Source organism: Somniosus microcephalus, chromosome 20 (assembly GCF_052327205.1).
Source record: "Somniosus microcephalus isolate GS21.2 chromosome 20, FLI_Smic_1.0, whole genome shotgun sequence".
Lineage (NCBI taxonomy): Eukaryota > Metazoa > Chordata > Chondrichthyes > Squaliformes > Somniosidae > Somniosus > Somniosus microcephalus.
In genome coordinates this window covers 28,127,949-28,151,604 of record NC_141006.1, presented here as the reverse complement: position 1 = coordinate 28,151,604, position 23,656 = coordinate 28,127,949, and positions in this window count along the sequence as shown.

Genomic DNA, 23,656 nt, shown 5'->3' with positions numbered 1-23,656 from the left:
CTCTCAAATATCTATTTAATTCTTCCTTACTTTTTTTCCACAATAGAAACATGGAAAGAATTTTGTTTTCTCCAGTGAATATGTGGAACAGACTCTCAGCAAAAGCAATTAATTCTGCCAGTCAACTCCTTCATAAAGAGCTGGATAAATATCCAGTTAGGAATGGAATTGAAGATGGTACAGAGAATTATAGGCACAGGTGATTCAATACTTCATTGGACACAAAGGCCTAGAAATTCAGTATAGCCACGTTTGGGGCGCTACAGCATGGCGTTTGCTAACTTTTGCGCCCGGCGCAACTTAACGCCACCTTCGCCGATATTCAGTTGCATCGCCCCAAGAGGTTGCTGCTGCGCTAAAGTAGGCGATGCACGACTATCATTAGGCGCTAAGCCGGCGATCCGGGACGCTAACACCGAGGGCGGGCGCAGCGCAGGTGCGCCGAGTTGCTCATTGAGGGCAGACAGTCAGGCGCCGGTCAGCACTTAAAGGGGGAGGGTGGAATTGTTTGGTTGCCACGCCCTGCACACTGCAGCCCTAAGGCAAGGCCTGAACACTGCTTCTGGAACTGCTCCACGCCCAGGAGAATGGAGAAGGCCAGGGAGAGAGCGCAGCGCTTCGGCGAGGGTGACCTGAGGCTGCTGGTTGGCGCAGTGGACCGCAGGCGCCATATCCTCTTCCCTGAGGGTGGCAGGAGGCCGCTGCCCACCGAATATCGGAAAGCATGGAGGGAGGTGGCAAACAGGGTCACGTCCAACAGCGTGGTTGGCAGGACACCAACCCAATGCTGGAAAAAATTCAACGACCTCACTCGGGTTGTCAGGGTGAGTACCCTTTCCAGTATCCTCCTCATCCCTGCATGTGCACCTCACTTTATGGCCAAAGGGGCCTGAAAGCCCTAATGGCCAGCCCTCATCCAGCAGCTATGGGACTGTCATGAAAAGCACTTGCACATTCAGGACTTTAGACACTGTCAGGGCTATTCGACCATGGGAGGCAGTGCAGGCGCGATCAGGGCTTGACACTGTCAGGGCTGTTCGACTATGGGAGGCAGTGCAGGCGAGATCAGGGCTTGACACTGTCAGGGCTATTCGACCATGGGAGGCAGTGGCAAGGATGCCTGACTCCATGGAGTCCCTGTCAAGGAGTGTGCAGGAATTCGGGGTAGCACAGGCCAGGAGTCTGCAACAATTCAGTACAGCACAGGCCAGGAGTCTGCAGGATTTCGCGGCAGCACAGGCTAGGAGTCAGCAGGACTTCGCTGCATCACAGGCGGCTTCTAGCCAAGTGCTCAGTCGTGCCGTGCATTCACTGGCTGGTGTCATGCAGACACAGACCAGGGCCACATGGGCACTAACTGCTGGCACCCTCGCTGGATCGGCCAGGCATCGCCGGGGCACTCGCCGTGCCGCAGCAGCCCAGCAGTCTGTGCTTCAGTAGATTGTTGCGCATGCTGCAGTGCTGGCCGTGCGAGTGCCAATGTATCAGCCGACCAGGGAGTGCCTGTGATCTGTCAGGTTGGCAGCATTCCTGCAGCCAACACTGTCACTCCTCCATTGCAGCTGCCACCAGCCATTGGACAGACTGATGTCGCCCAAGCAGAGTTGGAGCAGTCAGCAGCCGGCCCCTCCAGGCCCAGAGCTGGTCCAAGCCGACCCCCAAGGGCATCTGCCGTCTCACCATCTGACCCTCAGCATCCTTCCCCCAGCCTTGCTGCAGCCACTGGGGTCCCATTGAGGAGGAGCTGCAGGGCGGGTAGGGGCCAGTCACGGAAACGAGACGGATCACCCTCACAGGGGAAAAAGTAGAAGGTGTGGCCAAATGTTTTGTTTTATTTATAAAGGCCGAGACTGCTGTATTTGTTTTAGATATAACGGCCGAGACTGGTATATATCTTTTACATTTAAAGGCCGAGACTGGTGTATTTCTTTTATATATAAAGGCCGAGACTGGTGTATTTGTGTTTTTAGGGGGGGTTTCTCTCCATTAGTTTGTCATGTGGGAAGGGCACAGAGGTATCACAGTAAAAAAAATTCTTAAATCGCACTGTCCATGTTTTCTTTTGGAAGTCCTGGTTGCCCTGCTCGGCTGAGGGCTTGTGGAGTGGCTACATTCACCTTCTGCCATTGGCACAAGCCATTCCCTGAGAGGGGGCCTAGAACCGAGTTGCAATAAGCCACCGACGGGCGGCCCTTGCACTTTCTGCCTCCCTCCCATGCTGGTCCTCCTCCTCCTCCTCCTCCTCCTCCTCCTCTGGTGGTCCTCCAATGTCTGCTGGCAGTGGCTGAGTCCTGCGGATAGCCAGGTTGTGCAGCATGCAGCACACGACAACGAAATGGGAGACTCGCTCAGGCGAGTACTGTAGGGCTCCCCCGGAATGATCCAGACAGCGGAACCGTTGCTTGAGCAAGCTGATTGTTTGCTCAATTATGTTCCTGGTTGCTTGATGGCTGTCATTGTATCGCTCTTCAGCAGGGGTGCTGGGCACACAGAGCGAGGTCATCAGCCAGGTGCACAAAGGATAGCCTTTGTCCCCGAGAAGCCATCCTCGTGGGTGAGGCTGGGCCTTGAACATGTCTGCCACAGAAGTCTGGCGCAGGATGAAGGCATCGTGGCTGCTGCCTGGAAAGCGGGCATTGACAGCTAGGATGAGCTGCCTGTGGTCACACACCAACTGCACGTTGAGCGAATGGTAGCCCTTCCGGTTGCGGTAATCCTCAGCATTCTCTAGAGGTGCCCGCAAAGCCACATGCATGCAGTCAATGGCGCCCTGCACCATGGGGAAGCCCGCTAATGCTGCAAAGCCCATTGCACGCTCTTGCTGCTTGTCCACGGTCATGGGAAAGGAGATGAACTGACGTCTCCTTCTGAAAAGGGCATTGGTCAACTGGCGGATGCAGCAAAGTACCGCGAACTGGGAGATGTTGGAAATGTCCCCAGTAGCGGATTGGAAGGAGCCGGTGGCTTAGAAGTTGAGAGCCACCATCACCTTCACTGCCACCGACAGAGACGTCCTGCTCCTCAGCTGTGGCTGCAGGTCTCCGCGAAGCAGGTGGCAGATCTCTGTGACCACCTCCCTTCTGAATCGCAGCCTCCGAACACACTGCTCCTCAGACATGTTCAGATATGAGAACTGCTGGCGGTATACCCTGGGTGGGTAAGGCCTCCTTTGCCGACGCCAGTTGGCCCTTCTCCGTCTGGCCATTGTTGTGTTGGTACCTTTCTACCTAGACACAATTTAGGACTCAGAACTCAGAGATTCAAACATGAAGTGCTTTATTGGAAGGAAAGGAAGTTCTGGAAAGTTCCGAACAAAGAGAGCTAAACTTAACAGAGAACACCCAACCATTTATCTCCTGTGACAGCGCCACCACAGGTGGGAGGAGAACACACAATAGAACACACAATACATAACATTTCCTGCCCTCTTAAATGGAAGGTCCACATTATTCCTCAACAGGTAAGTTACTTTAAATGCACTCAACGAACCTAGGGTAGAGGTAGACTGCCTCAAACCCTGACTTTACCCTGGGGTTTATTCTGCCCCAGTCTTGTGGGTAAGTCACTAAGCCTACAGATCCAAGCGTCTTGGAGGCCGCCACTCTCTGACAGGATACCGGCGGTCATCGCTGGCTTCCACAGCAGTAGGCATTGACACAGACCTGGATGGAGAAGGTGCCTGTGTCAGTCGAAAGTCAGGAGTTTGCACAGGTGGAACAGTCTCTTTGACTTCCTGTGTTGGAGAAGAGCACTGTGGCAAAGGATGCTGGTTTGCGGTATCATCCGGAAACAGTTCAGGCCAACCAGCCGTTGGAGCCTCTGTGGCTGTCTCTGCTCCTAGCAACAGTTGATCTGTGTGTCTTCTCCAGACGACGTCCTCAGCAGTCTCAATCGTGTAAGACACAGGGCCTGTCTGAGCGATCATTGTAGCAGGAACCCATTTCGGTCCAGTGTTGTAGTTTCGAGCTAGGACGTGCTCGCCAGGGTGAAACCGTCTCTCCTTGGCTCTTTTCTCTCTCTTTTCAACTTGAGCTTGTTGTTGACAATGGACAACCTGTTCTGCCCTTGGAGGTTTGAGTAAGTCAAAACTTGTCCGCAACTGCCTCTTCATCATGAGCGAAGCGGGGGAAGTTTTGGTTGTGGCATGCGGCTCGTTCCTGTAGGACAACAGGAAGCTGTTCAGACATTGGTGGATTGAGCACTGACCTTGCGCTGCCCTCAAGGCGTGCTTCAAAGTTTGCACAAACCTTTCTGCCTGGCCGTTAGTAGAGGGATGATAGGGCGCAGACCTGATGTGTTGGACACCATTCACATGCAGGAAGGTTGCAAACTCCTGTGATACAAATTGTGGACCGTTGTCACTTACGAGTTGTTCCGGTGAGCCATAATGGCTGAACATCTCACCAATTTTCTCAAATGTTTTCTCTGCCGTGGTAGACCTTATCACAGCGACCTCCGGCCACTTGCTACGAGCGTCCACAACCACCATAAACATCTTCTCTTCGAAAGGACCGGCGAAGTCCACATGTACTCGCTGCCACACTTCTGCAGGCCAATCCCAGGGGTGTAGGGTTGCCAGCTGTGGAACATTCCGGACCCTTTGACATGGGGAACATGTTTTGGCTTTCTCCTCAATATTCCCATCGAGATCTGGCCACCAGAAGTAGCTTCTTGCCATTTCCTTCATCCGAACCATCCCACTGTAGCCTGTATAAAGTTGTTGCAGTATAGGTTCCCTCAGAGGTGGCGGAATGATGACACGGCGTCCCCAAAGCCTGGATGGAGAGCTCATTTCTTTTTGAAACATAAGGTTTCAAACTAGGAGAATCTCCTATAGCTCTCCCTTGAATGACATCGTCCATTACCTCAGACGGGACTGGATCGTTGCGGGTGTACCTTCGCACCTGAACTGCAGTGACAGGTGCTCCCTCCACTTGTCTAAAGTAGAAGATATCTATCTGACGAGACTCTGGGGGAGTAACAGGCAAGGGTAGCCTCGAGAGACCGTCTGCGTTGCCGTGCAAATCTGATTTGCGATATTTGATGTCGTATGTGTGTCCTGACAACAGTAAAGCCCACCTTTGCATCCTGCTTGCAGCGAGAGACGGAATTCCGGTGTGGGGCCCGAAGATTGAAGTCAATGGACGGTGGTCCGTCAGGAGTGTGAACCTTCTCCCAAACAGGTACTGATGACATTTTCGAATTCCAAAAACGATTCCCAAGGCCTCGCGCTCGATCTGTGTATAGTTACTCTCGGCCTTGTTCAAGGTGCGTGATGCGAAGGCGATAGGTTTCTCTTCACCCGAAGGCATGATGTGGGATATGACTGCTCCCACACCATATGGTGATGCATCACATGCTAGCTGCACGGGTAGCTTTGGGTCGAAGTGTGTCAGGACCTCCGATTTCAGCAATGCTTTCTTTGCTTGGGCGAAAGCTTCGTGGCACAGTTCAGTCCATTTCCATGTTTTGCCTTGACATAGCAACTGATGTAACGGCTTCAGCAATGTTGCTAAGTCTGGAATAAACTTCCCATAGTAGTTAAGTAGCCCCAGAAATGAACGTAACTGGCTCACATTCTGGGGTGCTGGGGCCTCCACGATCGCCTTGACCTTTGACGGCGCCTTGTGCAGGCCAGTAGCGTCAATCACATGCCCCAGGTACTCAACTGAAGACTGAAAGAATTCACATTTGTCTTTACGAACTCTGAGTCCGTACTCTTTCAGTCGTTGTAGTGTCGCATCCAAGTTCAGAAGATGATCCTCCTCATTTGTCCCAGTGACAAGGATGTCGTGCAGGTAACACTGGACTCCTGGCAGTCCACTCAAAATCTGATCCATTGCCCTTTGGAATAGAGCAGGGGCCGACGTAATTCCAAACGGAAGGCGGCAGTACCTGTATAGCCCCTTGTGTGTCACAATTGTCAGCAGCTCCTTTGATTTGTCATCGACATGCATTTGTAGATAAGCCTGGCATAAGTCTATTTTGCTGAACTTTTGCCCTCCGGCCAGGCCCGTAAAAAGATCATCAATGAGGGGAAGAGGGTACTGTTCCGCAGACAGCACCGGGTTAATAGTCACTTTAAAATCCCCGCAGATTCGAACAGATCCATCCTTTTTCAGGTCAGGAACAATGGGTGTGGCCCATTTGCTCATGCTCACAGGCTCCAGGACTCCATTCTCGACTAAGGCCTCCAAGTTAGCCTCAACTTTTGGCCTAATTGCATAGGGTACAGGTCGGGCTTTGTGAAACTTCGGCTTGCTGTCAGGTTTAATGTCCAGTCTCACGCTGATCTTTTTCATGCTCCCAAGTTCCCCATTGAAGAGTTCTGCATGTTTGTTTAACACTGCAGTCAGACCTGACTCCCCTTTTGACATCATGCGGACTGCAGGCCAGTCCAGCGTGATTTTCTCTAGCCACGCACATCCCAGTAGTGATGGGTAATTTCCCTTTACCACATATAGTAGCAGTTTTGCAGTCTGTCCATTCAATTTAACTGTCACCTCAATGACACCTCTCATGGCCACAGGTTCGCCGGTATACGTCTTTAGCACAATGTTTGTTGGCTGAAGGGTAAGATGCTTTAGTATTTTGTTGTAGACAGTGTCTGAAACAAGGGACACAGCCGCGCCTGTGTCCACCTCCATCCGCACTGATTGTCCCTCCACCAGTGGTGACACCCAGTAGCTATTTAAATCACCTGCAACCGTCAGTATGTGCACCTCTTCCTCCTCAGAGGTGTCGCTCCCCTCTGTTTTGCTTGTTCCATCATATTGCACTGAATGAACACTCTTTTTCCTCTCTTGTCCAAATACAGACATTTTGCTTCCATGATTCCTGTTGTGTATGTCCCTTTAAGGGAATAACTGGTCTCAGACTGCAGTACCGGCAGTGAGCATCCCTGTATAAGAGGCCGTGGCAGGCTTATGTAGTTTCAGTTTCCAGATTGTCTCCATTCAGTAAAGACTTGTTAAACCAACTCCTGCATTTCGTGTCTCCATTAACACACGGATTTAATACTGGCGACGAGTAAGAAACAAACTTACCTGCAACTCGGCAGCACCTCAGACGACGTTATTGAAGGTCGAAGCCAGAAAAGAAATGAAAAAAAAATAATCCAAAGAAACTTGAGAAATGGGCGTCGACCGTGGGCAACCGCCCTCCAAATCATCGGATTGAAAACTTGCAGGGGAGACTGTCAAGAGCCAGGCTTGGTCCCCCAGTCTGTGGTTTCCCAGCTAATCGGGCTGGTGGCAGGTAGTGCACTGATCCTTCCTGGGCTGCGGCGGGCTAGAGCTTGATCGGGTGGCTCTGCAACGGGGCCGGGCAGCGAGTCGGGAAGCAAAGAGAGAGAGGGTGGAGCACACAGGGCGCGGCCGGTGCTTCGCAGCCGGGCAGCGTTCGGACCTAAGAAGAGGGAGGGAAGTGTCCCAGAGGGTCCGCTCCACGACGGGAATGGTTAAAAATAATAATACCGCGGAGAGCGGCGTTGACAGCAGCGGAAGCGGCGGAAAAGCGCGGGAGGCGCCATTTTGATCCATCGGGGACGAAGGAAAAGCGCGGGAGACGCCATCTTAGGTTTTCAAGATGCCAAAGACTGGCGCTATCACTGCCTTCGATAATGCAATAGAAGACTGGACCATGTATGTGGAAAGAGTCGAGGTATGTTGCGAGGCAAACGAAATAGCCGAGGAGAAAAAGGCATCGGTATTGCTAAATTTAATGGGCGCAAGAACGTACGGCCTATTGCGGGACCTGATTACTCCAGCCAAACCGAAGGCGAAGAGTTTTAACGAAATTGTATCTCTACATTCTGCAAGATGGTGGACCACCGTTATTGGGACGTGAATGGATCAGAAAGATATGTTTAGACTGGCACTCCATTCAGGCACTGACGGTGGCTGGTAAAAAGGATGACGACGTCACTCCTGGACGATTGTCAACAATCTTAGCTGACGCCAAAGAGGTATTTCAACAAGAACTGGGCACTCTTAAAGGCGTAACCGCCTCGATAAAAATAGAGGAGGATGCAATTCCCAAGTTTTTCAAAGCAAGACCGGTACCATATGCAATTCGCCCAGCCGTCGAGGCAGAGCTGGAGAATCTGGAGAATGCAGGCATGTTATCTAAGGTAGACTGGAGCGAGTGGGCGACACCCATCGTTCCTGTCATGAAGTAAACGTTAAACAATAAGTCTGAGGAGCCAAGGAAGGTTCGCATCAGTGGGGACTTCAAGGTGACAGTGAACCCAGTCCTTCACACAGTACAATATCCTCTTCCAAAGATAGAAGATATCTTTGCCTCACTATCTGGAGGGAAACGTTTTACAAAAATTGACCTAGCGCAAGCATATTTGCAGATGGAGGTTGAAGAATCCTCTAGGAAGTATCTCACAATAAACACTCACAAAGGTCTTTACCAGTATAATCGACTGGTATTCGGAGTAGCATCAGCTCCGGCGATATGGCAAAGAGCGATGGAACAAGTCCTGCAAGGGATTCCGAGGACTCAGTGTTACTTGGACAACATCCTAGTGACAGGTGAAGATGACAGTGAACACCTTGCCAACCTAGAGCAGGTGCTCACTAAACTACGTGAACATGGGCTATGAGCCAATCGCCCCAAGTGCGAGTTTTTTAAGAAACAGATATCGTATTGTGGCCATGTGATTGATGAAGAGGGGTTGCATAAGTCCCCTGACAAAATTGAAGCGGTAGTTAAGGCTCCAGCTCCTGAAAATGTGTCACAACTGAGGTCATTCCTCGGATTGGTGAATTGCTACCATAAGTTTTTGCGGAATTTGTCCACAATTCTGCATCCACTGAATGCCCTACTACGAACGGGGGTAGCATGGAAATGGAGCAATGAATGTAAGCAGGCCTTTCAGAAGAGTAAGGACCTAATCACTTCAAGAGAAGTATTGGCTCACTACAACCCATCACTACCGATAAGACTGGCGTGTGATGCGTCTCCATACGGCATTGGGGCGGTACTGTCACATAAATTCCTTGATGGTTCTGAGAGGCCGATAGCTTTTGCGTCACGCTCGTTAACTTCAGCCGAGCGTAACTATGCCCAGATTGACAGAGAGGCCCTCAGCCTGGTGTGGGGGGTGAAGAAGTTCAATCACTACCTGCACGGTCAGAAATTTACTCTATTAACTGATCATCAACCTCTCGTCTCCATTTTCAACCCTCAGAAGGGCGTACCGATAATGACGGCACAACGGCTACAGAGGTGGTCCCTTTTCCTAGGGGCACACCAATATGACATCGAGTACAAAGGAACTAAACAGCATGGGAATGCTGATGGATTGTCGCGCCTACCGTTGCTGACGATGGAAGAAGAACTGGCAGTGGATCCAGTGGAGTTATTCCACTCGACTATTGTCGAATGTCTCCCTGTGATGAATGCAAACATAGAAAAGGAAACACGAAATGACCCGACACTCTCCTGGGTCTATGATTTAACGGTGAAGGGATGGCCAGCACATGGCGAACCACTGCTGCCAGCATTCTCGCCGAGAAGAGAACAGCTGTCAATGTGCAGAGGAACCTTGATGTGTGGATCCAGAGTAGTAATTCCACCCAAATTGAAGGATAGAGTGCTCAATGAGCTTCATGAGGGTCATCTGGGAGGGGTAAAAATGAAGAACTTAGCCAAAGCGTTTGTGTGGTGGCGGGGAATCGAAAGAGAAATCGAAGAGATGACCAAGAGCTGTACAGGATGCCAGAAGGTCCAAAACACCCCACCACAAGCCCCTCTACATCCATGGGAGTGGCCCTCATCTCCATGGCAAAGGGTGCACATTGATTTTGCTGGTCCCTTTATGGACTCGATGTTTTTAATTGCGGTGGATGCACATTCAAAGTGGCCAGAGGTAATAAAAATGTCCTCAACCACCACAGAAAAAAACTATCACAGTCTTACGAACCATATTCGCCAGGAATGGGCTGCCTGAACAGATTTGCTCTGATAATGGACCACAGTTTGTGTCTGAAGAGTTCCGGAGGTTCTTAAAGAACAATGCTGTTAAGCATTACACATCTGCCCCATATCATCCAGCCACTAATGGATTGGCTGAGAGGTTTGTTCAAACATTCAAGAAGGCTATCAAGGCAATGTGTAATGAAGATATACCCCTACAACACAAGGTGGATAACTTCTTGTTTGCCTACCGGAATGCGACACATGCGGTTACCAACCAAACTCCAGCCATGATGTTCTTCAATCGAAGACTACGATGCCGCTTGGATTTGGTTAAGCCAAACGTCAGAAGAGATGTGGAGAACAGGCAGTTTCAGAATATGAATGAAAGGCCGACCAGGAGTTTTAAGATAGGTCAACCAGTTTTGGCCCGGGACTACCGCACAGAGAAATGGCAGCCAGGAACGACCTGTATACGGCAAGGACCTCTAATGTATACCGTGGACGTTGGAGAAAGCATTGTAAGACGCCATGCTGACCAGATTCTAGTGTCACTGGAAAACCTCAACTCCACACCACGATCTGATACACCTGGCGATGAAACCGAAGTACCAATTTCATCTACCGCAGAATTGGTGATATTGGAAGCAGACGAACCAAACAACGACATTGATCCCAACTCAACCTTGCCAGAAGAACCTGATATCCCAAAGAGGCGTTATCCAGACAGAATCAGGAAGCCTCCTCAAAGACTGAACTTATAATTGCTTAACTTCAACTAATGTATCTAGCAATCGTAATTGTAATTGTAATTAGTTATTATTTAGTTGTTAAATGAATGTTATGTACTGTTTATCTAAAAGTGGAGGAATTGTTGTGTATGTCCCTTTAAGGGAATAACTGGTCTCAGACTGCAGTACCGGCAGTGACCATCCCTGTATAAAAGGCCCTGGCAGGCTTCTGTAGTTTCAGTTTCCAGATTGTCTCCATTCAGTAAAGACTTGTTAAACCAACTCCTGCATTCCGTGTCTCCATTAACACATGGATTTAATAATTCCCAGCTCTGTCTGTTCTTTTTTAGCCATGGTGTGGAGATGCCGGAGTTGGACTGGGGTGGACTAATGTAAAAAGTCACACAACACCAGGTTATAGTCCAACAGCTTTATTTGAAATCACAAGCTTTCGGAGCGCTGCTCCTTCTTCAGGTGAAGTGGAGAAATGCATAAAGACACAGCTTATATAGTCAGAGAATCATGTCAGATGTTTACAGGTAACCTTTCCAACTTTGATGTAATGTTTCCCTGACTGACCTGTTTGGACACCATTCACACCTTTGACTGCTGTGATTATCTCTCTGCCGAGGTGTGATTAATGGCAGTTGGAAAGGTTACCTGTAAACATCTGACATGATTCTCTGACTATATAAGCTGTGTCTTTATGCATTTCTCCACTTCACCTGAAGAAGGAGCAGCGCTCCGAAAGCTTGTGATTTCAAATAAAGCTGTTGGACTATAACCTGGTGTTGTGTGACTTTTTACATTTGTTCTTTTTTAACCTCTACAGGCGCGTTCAATGTGACCCTTTTTGCCACAATTTCGGCATTCTAGCTCCGTACACCAGCAGTCATTAGAGTGATGGCCCGTTTTCCCACAACGGTAACATGTGCCGTTCCGCGCACCTTTAGGCTCAGACGACACCTTGTGAACTCTCCCTGTTGAACTCAACTGGTGAGCCTCCTTTTCCGCCATCTCCATGGAGACACTAACTTCAATGGCCTTTTCAAGAGTAAGGTTGTCCTCAGTAAGAAGGCGTTTCTGTGTGGCTGCATTTTGCAGACCACACACAAGTCTGTCTCTAATGGTGTCATTCAGTACCTCCTTGAACTGGCAGTGTTCTGACAACCTTTTTAAAGCAGCAATAAGCATAGTCACTGATTCCCCCTCCTCTTGGTTCCGTTCGTGAAATCGAAATCTCTCAGCAATAACCAGAGGTTTTGGTGAAAAATGTGCTCCAAGAATTTCCACTAGTTGCTTATATGTTTTAGTTCCTGGCTTATCTGGTTGCATGAGGCTGCGAAGTAAATTGAATGTCTTCGGCCCGATTACACTCAAAAAGGTAGGCACGACCTTTTCATTTGCCACCGCATTTGCCAATACAAAATAGTCAAAATGTTCTGTATAAGCACTCCATTGCTCCACATTTTCATCAAAATCACAGATGTTTCCTAATATAGTAGCCATCTCACGTTTCAAATTAAATTTTCTGTTTACTCACTGCACCCGTAACGTACGCAGATTCATCCGCTCCTCGTTGCCACTTGTTGTGTCGGTACCTTTCTACCTAAACACAATTTAGGACTCAGAACTCAGAGATTCAAACATGAAGTGCTTTATTGGAAGGAAAGGAACTTCTGGAAAGTTCCGAACAAAGAGAGCTAAACTTAACAGAGAACACCCAACCTTTTATCTCCTGTGACAGCGCCACCACAGGTGGGAGGAGAACACACAATAGAACACACAATACATAACAGCCATGACTGGCACTCTCTCACGGCATCTCTGAGCCCTTTGAATGCAATGGAGAAGCCCAACATTTCCACCCATTGCAGCCCCCATTATATGTTTCCAATCAATGCTATGACACTGAAAGTTAAATACAAGTGCAAAGCTCTGGCCTGAAGCCACAAGTACCTGTGCGAGTGTTGAGCCAAACCAGAAAGCTCTCTACCTTTGTCGCTCTCCAAATATCCGTCTCTCACAAAGAAGGAGTGGAGCAAAATGGCTGCCATTTATACTGCAGGAGGAGTCCCCTTTAATTAGTGCCCCCCGAGCCCCGCAGCGACTGGGAACCGTTCCCCTCTACCAGTCGCGGGGGGCGCCAGGCGCACAATAGGCCGGCGCCACTGAATTTCCAGTTCGGGGCGCACAAAGGGCGTTGCAACATGAAATGACGTCAGGATCTGCGCGCACAGCTGAGCACGTGAAAAGGTTTTGTGCCACCGCTAAATCTTAACTGAATTTCGCGAGAGGCGCAGATCGTACCGCGCCCAGGCTCTAGCCGCTTAGCGCCTCACTTCTCCTCCTCCTAAGGCGCTAGCGGCTGGCGCAAACAACTGAATTTCTAGGCCAAAGATCCTTATGCTGCTGGGACCAGGGGAACATCATCTGCCAATTGTGGATAGGTAGGGATGGCTAGGTAATCTCGAGTCTTGCTTGATTACCTATCCTTTGGGGAATACTTATCCAGAGGTTTCCCTTAGGAGAATTAATAAATGGGGTTGAGTTCAGGCTGGGGTAAATGGTTGGTGAAGAGAGCCTTTTTGTATTCCATGTTCCTGAGTGATATCACTGTCCCTAATTAAAGTCTGATTGGTTGTCACTTTAGGGAAATAGACCTTTCCCTTGTGCAGTGTGTCCAGGAGAAAAGGGAGTGAAAAAGGTGACTGCTGTTGCAAGGGGAAGCACTATTCAAACAAAGCTCATTGCTGAAATCAGGAGAATCAGTGAGAGGTTTTTTTTTCCCTCGGTCAATACATTGAGAGGTGAACAGCCTTTCCTCTCAATGTACCAGTCCCCTTCAAGTTTTAGTTCAGGCTCTGAGTAAAGACCATGGGCTAATTTTGTTGACCCCCTCCCCTGCCTGGGTGCATTTTGCCTGTACAGGCATTACCATCACCGAATCCCCACCATCAACATCTGGGGGTCCCCATTAACCAGAAACTTAACTGGACCAGCCACATAAATACTGTGGCAGCAAGAGCAGGTCAGAGGCTAGGTAGTCTGCGGCGAGTGTCTCACCTCCTGACTCCCCAAAGCCTTTCCACCATCTACAAGGCACAAGTAAGGAGTGTGATGGAATACTCTCCACTTGCCTGGATGAGTGCAGCTCCAACAACACTCAAGAAGCTCGACACCATCCAGGACAAAGCAGCCCGCTTGATTGGCACCCCATCCGTCACCTTAAACATTCACTCCCTCCACCACCGGCGTACCGTGGCTGCAATGTGTACCATCTGCAAGATGCACCGCAGCAACTCACCAAGGCAGCCCCTCCCAAACTCGCAACCTCTTCCACCTAGATGGACAAGGGGAGCAGGCGCATGGGAACACCACCACCTCCAAGTTCCGCTCAAAGTCACAAACCATCCTGACTTGGAAATATATCACCAATCCTTCATCGTCGCTGGGTCAAAATCCTGGAACTCCCTCCCTAACAGCACTGTGGGAGCACCTTCACCACACGGACTGCAGTGGTTCAAGAAGGTGGCTCACCACCACCTTCTCAAGGGCAACTAGGGATGGGCAATAAATGCTGGCCTTGCCAGCGATGCCCAGATCCCACAAACGAATAAAAAAAAAGTTCAAGGAGCACCTAAAGTTGCTGGGCTAGGCCATTACCATGGGCTAGTCACCCCCAGTAGCACCTTGCACTGGGAAGAAAACTGCCAGCCTCGAGCCTTTTGGCTGTTGGAAGACAGCAGCCAGAGGCTTCTGGGCTTAAAAATAAACCTTGGCCTACAGGAAATCATTTCCCACTTACCTTCTTGCTTTGCTGCACTGCCGCGCGCCCCCCCCACCCCCCCCAACGGATCTTCTGAGGTGCACCTGAAAATGGATACTCAATTGACGAGCGAAGAGAAAACTGAGATGGGATAACATGGAATGCCCTCTGCCATCTCACACACCTGACATAGTTGGACCTGGTGCAGGCCTAGTTTCCCCTGCTCCACAGCCCCCCACCCCCGCAGAAAGACCCAGGAGTCTGAACGTAACAGGTCTCTTCCTTCCTTCCCCATTCCTGACCTTTGCAGCTATGGAAAAGGTCAGGAGAATCCGCCCCACAGTATTAGAAAGATGTAGACAGAAACCTAGAATAATGCCTAGTAAAGCCACTAAAGAGCTAAACATTCTGACGGCTGAAAATGTGGCCTATTTTTGTCTATAGAGTATAAGAACATTCCTTGACTAGTACATGATTTTGGCTGATCCTTTCTATTGCTGCCTGAAACCAGATTGTACTGATGAACCTGGGTTTGCAGGAATGTTGGTGCCAGTTTTGTTATGGTAAGTAGTATATAATCTATATATTGCATTATATAAAGAAACTACAAAGACCAGGTGGCACTGTCCTTTTAAGAAATTGTCCTCGGTTTGAATTAGGCTGATTGGGTGAAAGTTTCCCTTCTCTGTTGACCGTGGGACTGTTTGTTGAAATAATTTTGGGAGCACCATAATCCAGACCCTTGTGAAGGTGAGGCCACAACACGAAGTTGCTCTTAATGACAAACAGATGATTTCAAAGGTCAGGCAGAGGTACGTGTTTGGCAAAACAAAATGTTAAACTGATGTAATAATCTCAGCGAAGATGAAGGGTTTGAGATATGTTGCGGGCAGATTTCCCCCAGTCACTGTTAGTGACATCGTAAACATGATGGGATGGTTTCTCCTGACCATTACTTCCAGTGAAATTGCAAACCTGTTCTTTTAGAATGCACTTATTGGTTTGCTAGGAATGGCTAACATAGGAAATCTGCCTGCTATGTTTACAATGCCACTAACACATGGGGGTGATTTTATCAACGGGGACGCGGTGGAGGCGGGAAAGCTGCTTGTCGGGTTTTAGTCCCGCCTCCATCGACGTCTGGCCAACCCACGCTATTTTCCCTTGATTGACCTTGTTAAACCTGCCCAGCGGGCTTAGCCGGCCAATTAATGGAAAGCCGGTGACAGATGACGTCAGCAAATGACGTTTCATCTGTCAAGATTTTTTGACAGATGAATTGTCATTGTTTGACAGCTCTGTGAAGCTGTCAAACACTGACAATCTGTCTTCTAAGTTGAGAGCTTGGACACAGGCTTACTTAGAAAGCTTTCCTGAGCAGCGGCCATTCTGCTTTCTCTGCTGATGAGATGAGACAGCTCCGCAGCCTAAAGGGATGAAGTCTGGAGGAAGAAGTAAAGGTAAGTAATCTTATTAAAACACTTTAGACTCACCTCACGCACTTACCTCTCCACACTTGCACTCATCACTCACCTGCACACTGGACATTTCAGCCCCTCCGACCCCCGCAGACTCACGGCTCGCCTCGCTGACCCTGGCGAGGTTCGGAACCGTCAGGAAGCCCACACTTTAGGGCTCAAAATAGGGATTAGCCAAAAAACTGCCTGTTAACTACCTGTTAACAGACAGTTAATTGGCACTAATCCCCTTCCCGCCTCGAGGAGACGAGACCCGATGCGGGTCGGGTATCCGCCTCTTGGGAAGGTGGCACAGAGGAGGGTTGGGGCGGGATGGGTACCCGCTCCCAGATTCTGCCATTTTCCCGGCAGTCCCGCCTCCATACCCGCCTCCCCAGGGCTGGGAAAATCACCCCTAGAGTGACAGAAGGAAATCTTCTACCTTGTTGGCACAGTGGAGAGCAAGTTGTGCTTTGCATCCAACCTGTGCTTGCTACTGACACGGGCAACTTAAGGAGAAACAATCCTTTCTCCAGTACTGATGTGTTACAAGACTTCACTGAGAAAAAATTACATGAAGCAATAAACTATATTTAAGTTATCTTTTAATTATGGACAATATATTGCAGTACTATTAATGACCTATTTGGGCAACTCGTATATGATTTAAATATATTCACATCACTGTACGGGGTGATTTAATTTGTGCAATCTGGTGACATTCAAGAAGTAATCGGCTTAAAAAATGAAAGCAATGAGATTAAAAGAGTGTACATCATGATGGTATCATTGTGTGCTTTGCAATGTTATTCTGATCACATGTGCTCTGAGATTTGAACACAGCCTTTTTTCTGCTTCTGTTGATCTAATGTTTAACTTCCTATGTGTACGTGAGATATCGCTACTGTACCCACTCACTGACACAAGCCAGAGTCACTGAAATCACGAGATGGCACTAATAGAATGCAATTCCTTTGCTTAGATGGGAACCGTGGGGTGGTAGTCACACTGATCTACACACGTAGTGCAGACCTGCTGTCACAAGTCTCGCCTATGGCTGCTTGGTCATACTGGTTGTGCAGGTCTATGGACCAGACGGTCATAGATTTTGAACTCCATTCAGGTCCACTGGAAAGACTGGGGGTAAGTTTGGATTTGTGTGATAGTGTAAAATGGGTGATAATGAATCGACAGCCCGTTTCACCGCTCTCCAGCTTTTTATTTCCATTGACTTGATTTCTATCACACAAAATCAAAATGACCTCAATGAGTTTAATAGGGTCAATTGCCTCTCATTCCATAAGCCAATCGTTTCTCATCCAAAGTATAATATGTTAAACCAACACCCCTACCCCCACAACCAACAACCCCCCGCCCCTCTCCATCCAGTGCTGATGAACACTAGTAATCCTGTGATGAATAAGTCAGAGTTCAGGGAACTTGTTGCAGAGAAGATTTACAAGGATGATACCAAAAATGCGAGGGTCTACATATCAGGAAAGGATGAACAGGCTCTTGAAAAAAGAAGGTTGAGGGGTAACCTAATAGAGGTCTTTAAAATAATGAAAAATTTTGATAGAGTGGAGAGAGAGTGTTTCCACTTGTGGGGAAGAGCATAACTAGAGGCCATCAATATAAGATGGTCACCAAGAAATCCAATAGTGAATTCAAAAGAAACTTCTCTACCCAGAGAGTGGTGGGAATGTGGAACTCGCTACCAGAGGGAGTAGTTGAAGTGAATAGGATAGATGCTGTTAGATCCGTGGTTCAGTGGATAAATAATTACACGGATGCTGTACATAAACAAACAACAGGTCTTTACTGGAGGAGGGTCATCTCTAGACTGGAGTACAGAGGCATGCGCACAGCTTATATACCGGTGTGGTCACTGCCGGTACTACAGTATACAGGAGCTGTAAAAAGTAGTTCTGACTTAAAGCACATACACTGCAATTCCTCCCTTTTTAGATTAATAATACCCCCTTAATATTCAAATAACAATTACATTTTTACATGTACATTCAATAACAAAAAGTCCATTTATAGATTCAGTCTTTGGGGCGGCTTCCTGACCCTTTCGGGATAGCGCCTTTCCGGAGGTTCTTGTTCTTGGTGCAGAGGCGATTCTGACCCCTTTTCATCGGGTAGTTCATCGGGTTCCACTGCTACTGGGTCTGAAGTAGATGCTACCGGTATGTCGGGTTCAACCCCAGGTACTCGAGACATGGGGTTGACGCCTTCCTGTGACGTTAAGATCTGATCGACGTGGCATCTCACAATGTTCTCCCCGACATCCACTGTGTACATTAATGGCCCCTGCCTTGTACATATCGTTCCGGGTTGCCACTTCTCTGTTCGATAGTCACGGGCCAAGACTGGTTGCCCTACATTGAAGCTCCTTGTCGGCTTCTCGTTGATGTGCTGGAATTGTTTGTCCTCAACATTTCTTCGCACATTTGGTCTGAGCAAGTCCAGACGAGATCTCAACCTTCGGTTAAAGAACATCATGGCCGGGGTCTGGTTGGTAACTGCATGTGTCGTGTTTCAGTAGGCTAATAAGAAATTGTCCATCTTATGCTGTAGTGGAATTTCCTCGTCGCACATGGCCTTTATCGCCTTCTTAAAGGTTTGTACGAACCTCTCAGCCAATCCATTGGTGGCTGGATGATACGGGGCGGATGTGTAATGCCTTACCCCATTCCTTTTCATGAATTTTTGGAACTCGTCGGACACAAACTGTGGTCCATTATCAGAGCAGATCTGCTCTGGCAAACCGTTTCTGGCAAATATGGTCCGTAGGACTGCAATCGTTTTCTCTGTAGTGGTTGAAGACATCTTTATCACCTCAGGCCACTTTGAATGAGCATCCACTGCTATTAAGAACATTGAGTCCATGAATGGACCAGCGAAATCAATGTGCACCCGTTGCCATGGAGAGGAGGGCCACTCCCATGGGTGTAGAGGGGCATGTGGTGGTGCATTTTGGACCTTCTGGCATCCTAAGCAGCTCTTAGTTAGGTCTTCAATTTGTTGATCGATTCCCGGCCACCACACATAAGCCCTAGCAAGGCTTTTCATTTTCACTCCCCCCAGATGACCTCCATGTAGCCCCTTTAGCACTCTCTCCCTTAACTTGGGTGGAATCACCACTCTGGATCCACACATCACTGTCCCCTGGCATACTGACAGCTGTTCTCTTCTGGATGAGAATGCTGGCAACAGTGAGCCGCCATGTGTTGTAGGGGATTTCTCTTGCTTGCTCTGGTCTCCTGCCAGGCTTCTTGCAATAATTACCCGTGAGTGGTTCGACCCACTCGCCCCTACGGTTCTAGACCTTGGACTTAGGTGCAGGGAACTGTAGTGCAGAAAAACTCAATAGACCAGGTCGAATAGCACGAAATGGATGCCTTTATAAAACAGTTTGCAGCATTATAAAATACATGTCATAAGCACAGATTAAAGCAACTACAAGCATGCACACATCTATAAACTTAACTCTATAGAAATGGGGAACACACGGCACATCGTGAAAGGGGTAACACATTAAAATTACCCTTAACCCCCTCCCCTAAACCTAACTAAGTTTCGATTTGAGGGACTCGGGATCATGCTCACCACTTTAAGAATTGCGAAAAAGGCTTTGCAGCCTTTCGACACAGCTTTCCGTCGTCACGTGGGTTTGGAAGCTTCTGGCGCAGCTTGTTTTCCTCTTGGTTCTCCTGCGATGTAGGCAGCCGATACAGCCTTGGTGAACGCTCGCCATGGATGGATCCGTTACCGATGTGATTTTTAAGAACTGGATGCACACGGATGAATCCGTTACCGATGTGATGTTGAAGAAACTGGATGCACACTCCGGGAACCTGAGTGTCTTCTTCTCCGGCCTGGGTCGTCGATGATCCCCCGACAAAAGTACCCGGGCCTCCCTCGTCGTCTTCCCGTCGTGGCCGGGCCTTGCCTGGCTGAGCTGGCTTCCAAGCCAAATTCTTCTCGTCGTCTTCTCGTCGTGGCCGGGCCTTGCCTGGCCGAACCCCGAACACGTTCCGAACCGAAATTGTTCCGAAGGTCCGAACCGAAGTGCTGTGTAACCGAAGAGTCTGTCCCGAAGCGTCTTAAACCGAAGTCAAACTCTTCTGATGGACTTTACTCAATCCACAGTTATACTTTTGGGAACATTCTTATCTCCCGCCAAATCATAGTCCTGTCTTTGTAATAATTTTGGCATTCAGAACTCTCTGCAGGGGTGTTTTGTCTTCATAATGGGAGTCGGTGATAGCTGAACTGGCCTTCCTGGGCCGATAATGTCTTTGCTTTGTTACCGTAACTTGGTTTGTATATTGATCGTTCTGGAGATTGCCCTGGATGGCTGTTAAACGGCTTCTCTTTGTACAGTGTAATGGGTTTAAAGCGTTCGTTCAATTGTCCGCCCATTCCATGCTGTGTCTCATCCTGCCACCCAAATCTGTCCTGTACTTATAATCTAATCAATATGTATGCTCAGTTCCATGAGTTTCGGCTTCCCGAAACTGGTTTTCGCGGGCTTTTAATGCCCTCAATCCACAAGCCTGTCTGGCTTGCAGTAACAGAAATTCAAATGGTCCCAGAAGCTGGTCACGAGGTCTGGCGGCCATTTTGTGTGCCCTTTTATCAAAGGTTTCTCTGTATAAGCTTCTTTTGGTCAATAAAGCTGTTTTATTAACCCTATTTTCCGATGTGATTATTTAATGAAAATTTCGCGAATCTTACAGAGTTGGCCATCCCCTCACCGTCAATTCATATACCCGTGACAGTGTCGGATCATTGTGGGTCTCTTTCTCTATATCCACGTTTGTTACTGGCAATCGTTCAATTATCGACGAATAAAATATCTCAATAGGGTCCACTGCTGGTGCTTCCTCCACCGTAGGCAGTGGCAGGCGCGATAGCCCATCAGCGTTCCCATGCTGTTTCGTGCCTTTATATTCTATTTCATATTGATTCACCCCTAGAAACAGGGACCATCTTTGTAACCGCTGTGCAGTCATTACTGGCACGCCCTTCTTAGGATTAAAGATGGAGACAAGTGGTTGGTGGTCAGTCAGCAAGGTCAACTTCTGCCCATGCAGATAATGGTTGAATTTTTTTACTCCCCATACTAGGCTGAGGGCCTCCCTGTCAATCTGGGCGTAGTTGCGCTCGGCTGAGATTAGTGACCGAGACGCAAAGGCCACTGGCCTCTCCAACCCATCTGGGAATTTGTGCGACAGCACCGCTCCAATGCCATAGGGTGATGTATCACATGCCAAATGAATTGGTAGTGCTGGGTTGAAATGGGCCAACACCTCTTTTGATGTGATCAATTCTTTACACTTCTGGAAAGCTCATCTACGTTCGTCATCCCACTCCCATGGTACCCCTGTTTGCAGTAGGGTGTTCAGCAGGTGTAGTACCGTAGACAAATTTGGTAAGAACTTGTGGTAATAGTTTACCAGCCCGAGGAACGACCTCAGTTGTGACACATTTTCCGGTGCTGGAACCTTGACTACTGCCTCAATCTTGTCAGGGGACTTATGTAACCCCTCTTCATCGATGACGTGGCTGCAATACGAGATCTGTTTCTGGAAAAACTCGCACTTGTGGCGATTAGCTCGTAGCCCATATTCCTTTAATCTGGCGAGCACCTTCTCCAAGTTAGCGAGGTGATCACCGTCATTTTCGCCCGTGACCAAGATGTCGTCCAAATAACACTGGGTCCCTGGAATCCCTTGCAGGACCTGATCCATCGCCCTTTGCCAGATAGCCGGAGCCGAGGCTACTCCAAGCACCAGCTGGTTGTATTGATAGAGACCTTTATGGGTGTTGATCGTAAGGTAATGTTGCGAAGCTTCTTCTACCTCCATTTGCAAGTACACCTGGGCTAGATCAATTTTGGTGAAGCGTTTACCACCAGATAGCGAGGCGAAAATATCCTCAATTCGTGGAAGCGGATATTGCACCATGTGAAGGACTGGGTTCACTGTCAGCTTAAAATCCCCACAGATGCAGACCTTCTTTGGTTCCCCAGGCGTATTACTCAACGACCTCTTCATTACAGGGACGATGGGTATAGCCCACTCGCTGCAGTCCACTTTGGACAGTACTCCTGAACGTTCCAACCCTTCCAGCTCTGCTTAAACCGCTGGTCTGATTGCATAAGGCACTGGTCTGGCCTTCAGAAACTTTGGGCTTGCATTATCCTCTATTTCAATTGTTGCTGTTATTCCTTTTAGTGTTCCTAGTCCCTCCTGGAACACTTCTTTTGCATCAGTTAGCATTTTTGACAGTCGTCCAGGTGTGACGTCGTCATCCTTTTTGGCCTCCACCTTCAGTGCCTGTATGGAATGCCAATCTAAATGTATCTTCCGGATCCACTCACGTCCTAGCAGTGGTGGTCCTCCATTTGGCAATACATATATATCCATTTTAGGTATTTCCTGACCTTTATATGTCACTTTCACCCTTATTTTTCCTTTGGGGTAGACTTTTTGCCCCGTATAAGTCTTCAAGACAATCTCTGTAGCTTTCAAGGGTATGTGTGAAAATAGCCGCTTGTAGTCTCTTTGATTTATGACTGTTAGAGCTGACCCTGTATCCAATTCCATTTTCACTTGGACTCCGTCTATCTTGAGTGTAACCCAGATAGTCTGGTGATCCTCTATTTCGGTTACGTTATGTAGTTTCAGAAAGCCCAGCTCCTTGCTTCCGGAGTCTGTGTCACTTTTCTGTTCGTCTGAACCACTGTCCATCACCTGGTGTACCTTTTTGTACTTCTCCTGTGGAGATTTCTCACTTGGTTTTCTTCCCAGACCTGCAGACTATTGCTATGTGTCCTGCTTTCCCACACTGTCTGCACACTTGGTCCTTGAACCAACAATCTTTCTGGTCATGTGTTGTTCTGCCGCAGCGATAGCACTTCCCTGTTCCATAGGTCATTTCGTTGGTGCCGTATTCTTGCAGTCTCCGTTGTATCTCTGCAGCGCCCCTTGCGGCTGCTTCGTGTGATACTGCCATATTGAAAGCTTTGTCCAGCGTAAGGTCCTTTACTGATAGAAGCCGTTTCTGGGTTCCTTCACTTTGTAGCCCACACACAAACTTGTCCCTTAATGTGTCTGCTAGTCCCACTCCAAACTGGCAGTATTTCGATAGCTTGCGCAGTTCCGTTAGGTACTCAGCATTGCTTTCGTCTTTGTGTTGGTTCCTTTTATGGAACTTAAATCGTTCTGCTATCAGCAGCGGTGTGGGGCTTAAGTGGTCCTGTAGGATTTCTGCTATGCTTCCAAAATCCTTGTTTACCGGCTTCTCTGGGGTTATTAGATTTCGCAGTAACCCATAAGTTTTTGCACCCATGGAATTTAACAGAACCAGTGCTTTATTAGCATCTGGCACTTCATTCGCCCTGCAGTACACCTCAATACGTTCCACATATGTCGCCCAATCTTCGACTTCATTGTTGAACGTAGAGATACTGCCACTCTTCGGCATCCTTGGTTGTGCGTTAACTATCCCCAATGGCGCCTCCCGCGCTTCCCCTTCTTCTCTGCTGGCACAAAATGGCGTCTCCCGCGCTTTCCTTCCTTCCCGCGCTCGCCTGTCTTCTCCACTGCGGCTTCACAAAATGGCGTCTCCCGCGCTCTTCCTTCTTCTCCGCGGCTCAATGGCGCCTCCCGCGCTCTCCCTGCTTCTCCGCGGCTCAATGGCGCCTCCCGCGCTCTCCCTGCTTCTCCGCGGCTCAATGGCACCTCCCCTTGCTTCGC